This window comes from Marmota flaviventris, chromosome X (assembly GCF_047511675.1).
Source record: "Marmota flaviventris isolate mMarFla1 chromosome X, mMarFla1.hap1, whole genome shotgun sequence".
Lineage (NCBI taxonomy): Eukaryota > Metazoa > Chordata > Mammalia > Rodentia > Sciuridae > Marmota > Marmota flaviventris.
The window spans coordinates 41,878,687-41,892,432 of NC_092518.1; positions in this window are offsets into that span (position 1 = coordinate 41,878,687).

Genomic DNA, 13,746 nt, shown 5'->3' on the forward strand with positions numbered 1-13,746 from the left:
ATGAGACCCACCCAGATGTCAATTAAGCTGGGTGGGTCCCCCAGACTTCTATTACACCTAGAAGTGATCAAAGTGGCATTCCCCTTCCCCTGCCAGACCAGTGTCAGAAGGACCCTGATAAAACAGGAGATCTTGAGTCTTAAAACTCCAAAAATGTCCAGGTCTCAATTTAAACATCACTCTTATCAAGAACCAGGAAATCTTTTTAATTTTTTTTTAAATTCAAATTTGTTATATATGACAGCAGAATGCATTACAATTCATTTTACACATATAGAGCACAATTTTTCATATCTCTGCTTGTGTACAAAGTATATTCACACCAATTTGTGTCTTCATACATGTACTTTGGATAAATGTCCATCACATTCCACCATCATTTCTGACCCCATGCCCCCTCCCTTCCCCTCCCACCCCTCTGCCCTATCTAGAGTTTGTCTATCCCTCCCATGCTCCCTCTCCCTACCCCACTATGAATCAGCCTCCTTATATCAGAGAAAACATTCGGCATTGGAAGAACCAGGAAATCTTTAATGAGAAAAGTCAATCAAAAGATTCCAACTCCATATACCTCAGTATATAGCTCAGTAGTAGAGTACTTGCCAGGCATGTGCAAGGCCCTGGGCTCAATTCCCAGCACCACAAAAATTTAAAGACACCAGTAATAAGTGGCATTAATGTTCAAAAAGACATGTGAAAAAGTATTTACAAAACATAACCAAAACAAATGAAAAAGTAGAAAGTCCTAGCAAAGAAATAGGAGAAATAAAAAAGAATGAAATGGAATTTTAGAACTGAAAAATATAGTAACTATAATTTATAAACTCAATGAATGGGCTCAATAGCAGAATGGTAGGAACAGGGGAAAGAATCAGTGAGCCAGAATCTAGATGATTATAAATTACTTAATATGAACAACAGAGAAAATAGACTGAAAAAATTGAACAGATCCTGAGGAACATGTGGGGCTATGACAAAAGAACAAATATTGGTGTCATCATAATTAGGAGAGGAGAGAATAAAGAGGGGACTGAAACAATATTTGAAGAAAGATTGCTGAAAATTTCATGAAAAAGGAACATGAAACTACAGATTCAAGAAATTTAGCAAACTCCAAATAGGATAAACACACACACACACACACACACACACACACACAAATCCACGTGAGGACATACCATAGTCAAACTTTTGAAAACAGAAGGAAACATAAAAATGTTGACGTCAGTAAGAGAGAAACAAAGCCTTGCATTAGGGAAAACAATTTGAATCAGAATTTCTCACCAAAACCCACAGAGACCAGAAAGAACTGGCACATTTTCCAAGCAGTGAAGGAAAAAACTGTCAATCCAGAATACCTCTATCCAGCAAAAATATCTTTCAGAAACAAAGCAAAAATCAAGGCATTATCATATGAAAGAAAATTAAAAGAATTTTCCACCAGCAAACATAAGGAAAAGAATAGCTAAAAGAAATTCTCTAAACAGGAAACATAAAACGGAATTTTGAAGAAAAAAAAGAAAGCTTAACAGAAAGAGTAAAGATATGGCTAAATACAATAGATTTTCTCTCTTCTTCTCTATAGTTTTCATAATTATATTTAATGGTGAAAACAAAAATTATAACACTATCTGATATGGTCCTCATTGTATACAATGTATAATTAAAACAATTATAAGTGAAGTAAGGTAAAGAGTGGTGAGGTTCTACATTTCACTGAAACTGGGAAAATATCAACACTAGTAGAATGTGATAAAGTATGCATATATAATGTAATACCTAGAGTAGCTAATAAAAAAGTGATAGAAAAAGATATACTTCAAAAACTCTATAGGTAAATAAAAATTCAATTCTAAAAAAATCCAAGTAACTTCTGGAAAGGCAGAGAAATGAATACAGAGAAACAAAAAACAAAGAGCTCTAACAAATAAATAAATACAATGTCAGACTTAAGCCCTAACACACCAATATCCAAAACTGGAAACCCACAAAACATCTTTTACTATGTAAATGGCTAAACAAATTGTGATGCATTTGTACTATAGAATATTATTTACCAATTAAAGGACAAATTATACATGAAATAATGTAGATGAATCTCAAGGGTATTATGATGAGTGAAAAAAAGATTCAACTTCAAAAGGCTACAAACTATATGATCCCATTTATATAACATTCCCAAAGTCACAAAACTAGAGATGGAGTACAGATGTAGTCTTTAAGGATTCAAAATGCTGGGTGGGAGGGGGTGTGGGTGTAACTATAAAAAGGGTAGCAGGAGGAAGATCTTTGAGGTGATGGAACAGTACTATGTCTTGCTTGTGGTGTTGGATACAGAAATCTACACTTAGTAGGATGATGGAGAACTATACACACAACATTGTCTCAATGTCAATTTTCTGCTACACAACATATAACCACTGCTAGAAACTGGGTAATGGTTACCTGGAACAGAACGTCTATAATCTATTGGAAAAGAAATTTCAAGTAAAACAGGAGGAAATCAAATTCTTAACAATAATTTTCTACTAGAATGTTAGGGGTTTTGTTCCCCTAAATGCTTCTGAAGGTATCATTTTATTTGTACACAGAAAAAAAAAAAAGATCCAATTTTCAGGACTTTTTCTTCTTAGAGGACAATGAAGAATTACATCACTTTTTTTTTTTTTTTTTTTTTTTTTTGCTTCAACATACAATGAAAGTGCATGATTTTCACCTTTGCTCTTAAAGGAGATGTGCTCTTGGGCATTTCATACCAGAATTCATTGAAAAGGACATGATCAAATATTTATTTGGAATAAATATAAACTGTCTTAATTAAAATACAAAAACATAAAAGTTATTTCACTGAAAGAGTGTCTAGTGCCACCTGAACCCTTGTAAATATGCATCACTGACTAATATTAGGACCAAGTAGACTGAAAGATAGTTCACCCAATTAGAATTAAGTGATATTCAAAATTCGAGACCAGCCTTGGCAACTTAGCAAGATCTTACCCCAAAATAAAAAAAAATAAAAAGAGGATGTAGCTCATTGATAGAGTATCCCTAAGTTAAAATCCAATTTAGAAAGGTAGCTTAAGTTTTCTTACTTCAAATATTAACATTTCACTGTAAATCCTAGTTATCTTCAAAATAATGATCTTTTTGGCTGATCATTCCCTTTTCTCCTTAATATCTTTTTAAAAAGCACTTGGAAGGAAAGCATGAAATGGTAAAGCATCAGGGGTTCCCATAGAAGATGAGATGCCAATAGTGTGAATCACATAATTTAGATGTTCTAATCAGTGCAATTTTCAGATTTTTCCTTTAAAAATGTTTTAATAAATGTCACGAAAGTAAAAAAAAAATTAGTGATACTCTCATATTTCCCTAATAACACAAAACCTAATATTTGCAAAACCCTATTAATGCTAGTAGCACTAATGTGTTTAGTAGAGATGGTCACCAACTTACAATGGTTTGACTTATTATTTTTTTCAACTTACAATAGTGTGAAAGCAATACATGTTCAGTAGAAACTGTCCTACTGATTTTGAATTTTGGTCTTTCTCAGACTAACAACATGTGCTCTGGTAATCTCTTGTGATGCCTGGCAATGACAGTAAGCTATAGTTTACTACCAGTCTCATGATAACAAGAGAAAACTACTGAGACCACAACATACTTTTTGGCTAAGCTATTTTATTTAAAATATTTTCAACTTACAGTGTGTTTATCAGGATGTTTATCAGCAATCAAGGAGCATCTGTTCAGGGAATAGTAGTTTTAGTACATGTCTCACAAGGTGATTTAGATTAAATGAGAAAGGGAATTTTAAATGATTATAGACTCATTAAAATAATGTTATATCTATTGCAATAATGTCTGTGCACACAATAAATATGAATAGGAGAGTACAAAAAGCATGGGAGCTTATTAAAGTCGTACTCCTCTCTGGATCCTGGCAAATATCATGTGGTTAGGATGGTGGGCTAGGTAACAGGAAGGACCTAGCTTTCCTGCGGCTCATGCCACACTGTTGTCATGTCCACTGACCCTCCTCATTATTGAATTCTTTGACTCCTGGCTCACTGTCTTCCAATTCTCTCCTTTTTTTGTTATCAATTCTGGTGACTTCATACTCATGAAGATGATGAAAATTGAGAGAGTTTTATACCAGTACCCAGGAATAAGGGAATACACTTGAAAGAGGGACTGGGACAATTTTGATCAATTCTTTTCTCCAAACACACAACAAATGGACTTTTGTTTCTTTTCAAGTGACCAGTTTAAAGAGTATGTGATTCATTGCAATGTTGGTCCAGGGAAAAATAACCAGCCAGTAAACTATTGAACACAATTGTTCTGCAAGAGGTCACATATACAATACATGGAAAAACAAGGGGGAAAAGATAACATCAGTCAACCCGCATTATCTAAAAGGCCCTACAGATAACTAGCATTTGACATGAGACCAGAAAAAAACAAAGTTTACGAGGCAGATAATGAGGGAGTTTGGCAAAACCTATTGCAGGAAGAGGGAAACACGTACACCTGGGCCACAGGAGAACTTAGTGAGTATATTCTGAGAAAATTCAAGTAGGAAAATATTGCTAAAGGAAGGGAAATGACAGAAAAGGAATCTGAAACCATAAACTGGATCCAAATCACAGATGGCCTTGCAGACCATGACAAGGAATTTAGCAGTTATATTGCAGGAATTGGGAAACAATTGGAAGATCTAGAATTGACACATCTTCTAGAAAGATCTTTTTGCCTGTAGATATAGAAGAGGTGGAGTCTGTCCAGGTCATCTTGATGACAGCTAATGATAGATAGTGGTTGTGGTAATTTACAAGGAGGACTGTTTTTTAGGTAGAATTGATTATTGACCCTAAAAAGGGCACTCCACACAATTCTGGATCGATAACTATCACTCACTTTCAAGAGTATAAACCTCAAAATGCAACATGCTTATCCTCATAACACAACAATTTCTAGTGGGTTTATTTCTGCTGAAAGGAAATCGAGGAACTATGAGACGAGAAATGAAAGATGGAGACCAGGCAGAGATACACAAGAGACTTTATTTGTCAGAGCTCAGAAAGGCCCTTGGGCAGGAAAGTGAAACCTTTCCTTAAAAATGGCCACTGTCACTTATGGCCATTCAGATGCTAAGCAAGGACCTTACTCCTGCAATCCTTCATAATAGCTTCACTGACAAGTTATAGGGAGAGGGAACCATAAAAGATGATTTTTGCATTAACCATGGAGGGGCTACCCTGTATTGTCCATTAAGTGGTCTTGTTGGAGGAATGAACTGGGGAAGTGGTTTCATGCACTCATACCATCAGTAAACCTAATTAGGCAAGGTATTTAACCTGCCTCTCAAGACTTGGAGTAGACAGTAGTGTAGGTTCGGGTGCTGCTGTTTCAGTCATCATAAACACCTCTGAGACTTTTTTTTTTTAAATAAGAATTACATTAACCCAGTTATAAATTTATCTGGTTGTTCATAATGAAGAGGAAGAGGAGGGAGTCAGGGAGGAGGAGGAGATGACTGGATGCAAACAACAGTGGCAGCAAATCAGAATTAACCAAACCCTGAGTCCACAAATATGTCAGCAGGACCTCCACACACACAATATTGTAAAGACCTCCAACATTTTCACATTGTCAGGACAGGTTTGGGGAACTGTAAACATCCCAGGGAAAAAAATCTACTGCCAAGAAATATGACATGGAGGGGAATCTACCATCCTGGGGAAATTTAGAGAAGATTCTGGGACCACATTTAATGTTATTCCTAGTGCAGAGGCAGGAAAACAGGAAGATTAAAAACAGAGAGAATGGATCACATGACCTGAGTTTGTGACAGAGCTGTCCCCTCCCAATGATGGAGGTGGGAAGCAGATCTCCAATCAGCAAGCTTCCCTGTATTCAGCAGTGGGGTTAATTAGACAAACACCTGATGTGGCTCATTTTCAGGGGTAAAATGGCTGCTGCTCACCACGAAGTTTTGCGCTTTATATACTGCTTTAGCAGAGCCAGGCCAAGGCAGGAGTGAGCTACTTTTGGTGGGCAGGGGAAGGGCCAGGTCATGGGAGGAGTTTTTGTGGCAGGATGATTTAGGGAGACAGGTAGGTAACCATATCCTTCATAAAGAATCTGTCTGAGGGCTTGGGTTGTGGCTCAGAGGTAGAGTGCTTGCCTAGCATGTGTGAGGCACTGGGTTCGATACTGAGCACTACATAAAAATAAAATAAAGATATTATGTCCACCTAAAACTAAAAAATAAATATTCTTAAAAAAGAATCTGTCTGGATCTGATAAAGTATTTGCAGAGTGCCATGACAAGGAAATAACCTCGGATACTATGGTGTGCCTACCACCATCTGAGCTCTACTAAGAAGGCATGTCTGCACATGAAGCCATCAAGGTGAATCAAATGAGAGAGATGAATTGCAAGGCAGATTACCTATAGGAGCAATCTAGGAAAACTGAACTAAAACCTGATCTTCTTAGTCATTCCCCCATCCTAAAGTGGGATAGATGGTTGTCACTGAACATTGAAATCCAGTTGAGTGAGTACAATATAGTTTGTTGTTGTTGTTTGGTACCAGGGACTGAATCCAGGGTGCTCATCCAGTGATCCACATCCCCAGCCCCTTTTATATTTTATTTTGAGACAGAGTCTCCATAAATTGTTGAGGCTGGATCTGAACTTGTTATCTTCCTGTCTCAGCCTCCTGAGCCACTGGGATTACAGACATACGTCACTGCTCCAGGCAGAAGATAGTTTTCAAGGCCAGGGAAGATGTCATAAGGACTGAAAAGTTTTACAACTGGCTGGTGGAAGTGAGATAGGGTATAGGACAATGTGACAGTGGAAATGAGATAATCGTTAAGGTTCTTTGCTTGGACAGTTGATATGGGACTAGGCAGAAGAAAGTCAGGGAACATACAGGGAGCATTTGGGGATGGGATAAATCAGAAGGCAATGATTAACCAAGAGAGAGATCTGCATAAAAATTGCTGGAAGCCTTTTTGCTAATCATTGCAAGGGCACTCCATTCAATTAGGATGGACCCCTGGGCTTCCCAACCTGCAGAATGGCAATAGCCACTCAAAAAAAAAAAAAAATGCACTTGATATTTTGGCACTTAGCCCACAGTGTGAAATAAGGAAAGACAATTTTAATTTTGATTACTAAACTCAAAAGAACTAGGAAGTCCAAACCATATGTTGTCAATTGCTTTCTAGAAACTATTTAGAAAACAAATTTTTTTTGATGGGTGTTCTTAGGTGTCAATTTGACTGGACTAAGGAATACCTAGAAACCTGGTAAAGCATTATTTCTGGGTTTGTTTGTGTTTCCAGAGGACATCAGCATGTGAGTCTAAGTACACTAGATGAAGAAGATCCACCATCAATGTAGGTAGGCACCATCCAATTACCTGGTCCAATTTGGGGCCCGAGAGAACAAATGCAGAGAAAGAGATGAATGTGTCAATCAACCTTGTAGAGTTGGGATTCACTCTTCTCCTCCCTTTATACATCAAAACTCCAAGCTTTCTGATCTTTGGATTTCAAAGCTTAACAGAAGCCTTTTCTCTGGGTTCTCAGGCTCTTAGCCTAAAACTGGAGAGTTACACAATTGGCCTCCCTGGTTCTGAGGCAATAAGTCTTGGACTCAGTGACACTACTGGCATCTCAGCGTCTCCATCTTGCACATGACCTGTTGTGGAATTTTACAGCCTCTATAATCACGTGAGCCAATTCTCCTAATAAACCACATCTCATGGACCTATATATCTATATTAATACATATGTCCTATTGGTTATAACTCTCTGGAGAACTCTTAACAGTGGTGAACTAAAGGTTTAGGGATGATGGAGTACTATAGCAAACCAACAATAGAGAGATGGGGAAGAATAAGAGGGTTTTAAGTTTCTTATTAAGTCAAACATCACTTGCCAAAATATTCATGAATCCCATTCCTAGATATTTACTTAGGAGAAATAAAAATGCACACTCACCCAAAGAATCTGTACATAAAGGTTTATAGAAACCCAAAACAATTCAAACACACTTCATGGATTAATGGAAAAACTAACTTTGGTGTGCCCACACAATGAAATACTATTCAGTAATAAAAGAGAATATATATACTATTAATATACACAATAATATGGATGATCTCAAATGCATATATTGTATGATTTCATTTATATTCTGGAGAAGGCAAACCTATAGGGATAGAAAATAGATTGGTGGTTGCAAGCAGCTTGCAGGAGGAGAAAATTGACTACCAAGGGTCACAAGGAACTTCTTAGGATATGGAAACATAATATATTTTGATTATGGTGGTGGTTTTATGACTGTACATGTTTGTCAAAAAGAAGTACTCTACTTCTAAAAAGGGTGGAATTTACTGTTTGTAAATAATATCTGAATAAACCCAATTTTTAAAAAATATTGGGCTTAAAAAGTTTAAACTGATTCTCCAAATAGGAATATATTGGGGGAAAAAAGACACTAATCTGGTTGCTTTTTGGATCTAATTTCAGATCAAGGGTGGGGCTCAACCACAAAGAAATAAGCAATCAAAAACTCACCTATTTTTTCTGGAAAGAGATGGGTTCCTCTCTATCTTTCAGGGAAAACAGGTGAATCCTGAGGCACCATTATGAGCAATGAATTTTGCCTGCTTATTACTGAATTTTATATATGAAACTGTGCATCCAGAAGAAGTTGTTTTGGTTCTGAACCAAGAATATCCAGAGACATCCAACCATTCCACCCTCACAAATTTCAAAGAAAGTAGAAGTTGAGGGTAACCCACATATAATTATTCCCCAATACCATATTGGAAATTACAGAAAGGAACAAATACCTGGAATTTCCCATTGAATTCTGAGTATAGGTCGAATTTATTAAAAATTCCTCATCTATAGGAATTGTTTATGAGATGGGCAAATTTCTAGAAATTTTCCACAAGGAGCATCGAAAAATTTAAGAACCTGTGGAGGATGACACTGCTAGAAGTTTTTTTTTTGGGGGGGAGTCCAAATTTAACATGCCCACTTTACTATTGAATTGAGCATAAAATGGGCATGTCTTAGGGAACTCAAGGTTTTCTTTTTTCCCCCTAATCTAACAGAGCCATCAATCTTCATAATAGGGTGTAGAGAAAGAAAAAGCTGCCACAATGCAATTAATTATGACGGAAGAGTCAGTTGGCACTTTGCTGGTAAAATCCATCAAAGGGTTCATGTATTCATGTTTGGGTTGAAATGGGTATATGGACTACTTCATGGGTATGGCTACTTCACACCCCAACAGAAACAAATGCCATTGCCACTGTCACAGAAGAAATTAAAATAATAGACAAAAAAAAATTGTTTGGAAGCAGAGCTATTGCTAAGATTCATCCATAAACATTCCTGTGTGATTTATTTGGAAACCAAATGGAACTTGGTGAAGGATGATGCTCTATTATTTCAGTTTCAATTTGTTCATAAAATCCTTGGCACTAGTAGTTGTCTATAGCGATTAATTGAGTAGAGAAATTCATGGAGAAGATTTCACCTTTTCTACGGGAAATAGTTATATCAGTATTGATGTCTCTTAACTTATTTATCATTATTCTCTAAATAATCTTAGGAAACTACTACTAACTTCAGGAGAGAGAAAAATATACTTTGAAGATGACTCCTTTGTAGAAGGATAAACTGGACTGGAAGTCAAGGGAACTACAATTTAAATAAACTGTCTTAGAAAATAGGATTGGGTCTAGGCAGTTAAAATTTTGGTCTTTGGGCTTCCACAAAAGTACTCCATTTTGAGAATGTCCAGACATCATAGTAACAAAGTCATCCTATTTATTTCTGCAAGTCAGTAGATTGTTAGAATAGTGAGACATTCAGTACTTAATGATCTCTATTTGGCACTACCTCTGCTGTACCTCCTAGTAGAGAGTCAGTCTGGCATACCAGTGAAGTGTAAAGACTCTAGAGCTATTGTTGTCAATGTTCAAATCCTACCTCTGCCATTTCCTAGCTCTGATGTTTTTGGCAGATTTTCAATGCCTCTGTGCTTCAATTACTTTGTCTGTAAAAATATACAGTCATAAAAATAACTCTATTTTGCCAGCCATGGTGGCACACATCTGTAATTCCAGCAACTGGGGAGGCTAAGGCAGGAGCATTTCAAGTTTAAAGCCAGCCTCAGCAACTTAGTGAGACCCTGTCTCAAAATAAAGAACAAAAAAAGGACTGGGGCTATAGTTCCATAATACAGTGTCCCTGGGTTTAATCCCTAGTACCAAAACAACAACAGCAACAATAAGAATAATGACCCCATTTAAGCATTGGTGTGAGTGGTGACTAGACAAAAGCATTTAGAACCAGGAGAATTCTTGTAAGTACTATTATCATTTTCATTTCCAGACATGCCAAGTATAAAATTAAATTAATAAACAAGTGTTCCTTGGAACTAGAGATCTGAGCTGGATTCTCTTCTCTGCATTTTGGTTCCTGGCCATTACAACTTGGAGAAGGTCCTGAAAACACCAAAATATCACAAACACCCCTCCAATGAGTAGGTTCCAACATTTCCCTTTATATTTCTGGAAACTCCTGTCATAAAAGTCATCATAAGGGTTCTGTTAGTCTCCTAAGGATGCCCTGACAAATTATTACAAACTGGGTGGCTTCAAACAACAGAAACTTATTCTCTCATAGTTCTGGAGGCTTGAAGTCCAAAATCAAGGAGTTCACAGAGCCATGATCTGTCTGAAAGCTCTAAGAGAGAGTCTGTTCCATGCATTTACTTAGCTTCTGGTGTTGCGGCCATCCTCAGCATTCCTGGATTTGTAGACACATCACTTTGATCTCTGCCTCTGTTGCCACATGACTCTCCCTCTGCGTCTGTCTGTGTCTCTTTTCTTACAAGGATGAGTTAAGGGACCACCCTCATGACCTCATCTTAATGACAAAGATCATATTTGCCAAAAGATCACATTCACAGGTACTAGGAAATTCAACAGATCCTTTGGGGGACACAATATAACCCATAATGGGAAAATGGGTATTCTAGAGTATTTGAAACTATGATGCTGTCGCACATTGGATAATGCAGAGAAGTAAATATTGAAAGCGAGTCTAGTTTTCTGCTTCCTAGAATGCTTTGTGCAATGGTCCTAAAACCAGCCTCCCACAAGGTGATGTGAGGGGAAGGGAGAGGGATGGGAATGGGAAAGACAGTAGAATGAGTCAGACATAACTTTCCTATGTTCATATATGAATACACGACCAGTGAAACTCCACTTCCTCTACAACCACAAGAATTGGAAGTCATAATCCATATATGTATAATATGTCAAAATATACTCTACTGTCATGTATAACAAAAAGAACACATTTTAAAAAGCCTCCCTAAGAACTGTTTTCAGGCAATTCCTAAATGGGGTCATCACTTTAAGTAAACTTGGCCAAAGGCTCAGGGTTGGCTCTTCTTGGTTCAAAGCCACTGTTGTTAAGTTGATGTCATTCCAACTGTGAAGGGGGATGCCCCTAGTACTGGAAACCACTCAAATAAGCTATTTTGCTTTTAAGGCAACTGGGGGACTTTCAAATTCAAAATGACCTGATGAATAACAAACCTCACAGAAATGAATAGGTAGCCACACATATCTCACATCTCCAATTCTGTGAACATTATGGAAAGAATAGATCATTTCTAAAGGTTGAACTGCTTAAGGATGGGGTACTTGAAGGCTAACATTGAAATAAAAGCCTTTCCCTTTAGGTACAAGAGACCGAGGAAGCCAAAACCACACACACTAGGGCCTGACTAACAACTTTTGGAGGTTTTAATACACTGGGGGCCCATGAGTGGGGGTCAGAAATAAAACACAGTTTGGCAAAAAATTACAAAAAATTTGATCCAGAGTGTTAAATATTTAAAATCAATTAGCTGTAAGATAGAGTCCAAGGTCCAGATCAGAACTATACTCAGGTCAAAAAGAAGGTCCTAAAATATTTGAGACTTGGTCATGGTATCTTGACAGGTGCCACTCTTGATCCCAATCTAATGTAGGGAGTGGAGAGGCCCTTTTCCATTAATGTGGAAGCTGGTACTGTGCAGATACAGGTGAGATAAGAGAATTAATCAGCCTTGTTTGTTCAGGCATTGCACTTAAAGAAACGGAAGCAGAAGCCCTCTATCCTTTACCCAGAGGTGAAAAGCAGAGGCAAATAGAAGGCTTTCTCTTAGAATGCCACCTATAGTAGACAAAAAATGTCTACCAATATGTTTTCACTGGGGCCAGGCCTCTCTGAGGCTACCATCAGCCACTGACTAAGCATAGTACAAGGACAAATCCCAGCCCTTTTCTATTAGACACAAGCTTCCTGTAACCTATCTGCCTGGCTTGAACTTTCTTTGAATTGTATAGCTAACCAGGACTCTTCCTAGCTAATCCTACTTCCCTCCTCCCCTCCTCTCCTCTCATAGATATCAGACTTGGATTGTAGTCAATGTTCTCTTTGCCCCCCTTCTTCTTCTTCTTCTTCTTCTTCTTCTTCTTCTTCTTCTTCTTCTTCTTCTTCTTCTTCTTCTTCTTCTTCTTCTTCTTCTTCTTCTTCTTCTTCTCCTCCTCCTCCTCCTCCTCCTCCTCCTCCTCCTCCTCCTCCTCCTTCTCCTCCTCCTTCTCCTCCTCCTCCTTCTCCTCCTCCTTCTCCTTCTCCTTCTTTTTGTACCAGGGATTGAACTTAGGGGCACTCAACCACTGAGCCACATCCCCAGCCCTATTTGTATTTTATTTAGAGACAGGGTCTCACTGAGTTGCTTAGTGCCTTGCTTTTGGCTGAAGCTGGCTTTGAACTCGCAATCCTCCTGCCTCAGTCTCCCAAGCTGCTGGGATTACAGGAGTGCACCACTGCACTCAGCCTACCTCTTCCTCTTATCACTCAAAGACATACCCCAATTAATTTCATGCACATCAAATCCATCTTGGCATTTACTTCTTAAAGGCTGTGAACAGAACTGTTGGCAGGGTCCAAGAAAACAGAGAGTCTAATGGTGTTTGGGGACTAGATCACTCACCACCTGGTGGGAAAAATCCATCCTGAGCTATGGATGGAAACAGATAATTATTTCCACAGGTGCTAATCCAAATGCTGAAGATTTCACCAGTAGTGACCTGGAAGAATGTCTGATGGAGGGGAACACCTTTTAAGTACAATAATTCTGGCATGCAAAATACAGGTTAATAAAGTTGGCTGGTAATGACTATTTTGTATGGATACCTTATAAAGTGATAATGAGATTCTGGGCCATTAAAAAGCAATTAATGGCTAAGTAGAAGCACTAGAGAATCTTGCTGATATCTTATAATGATGTCCTTTTCTCCTTTAGCTTATAGAGATGCTCATATCAAAGGGGACAAACTCAGGACTTAATAGAGGCCAAAGCTCTCAAGATAGTTAAATGCTCACCCCAGGCAAGTCTTTCAAGGCCTTTTCAAGTCAGAGGCCTGGTTTGAAAATTCTGGGTCCTGAAAAATAGGATGGGAATATCTGTATAGATACTTCTAAGATGTTGATTCTGTAGATCCTGTTGAACTCACAAATTGCAGAGATAGCCCATCCTCCTTGCGTAAGAGGTAGTACTTTCTTTGGGATAGATGTCAGTGAACCCTCTCCCTCACCATGCAAATGATTCTCCCTTCAGGAGCTGCTCCAACTTTTTTTTCTGGT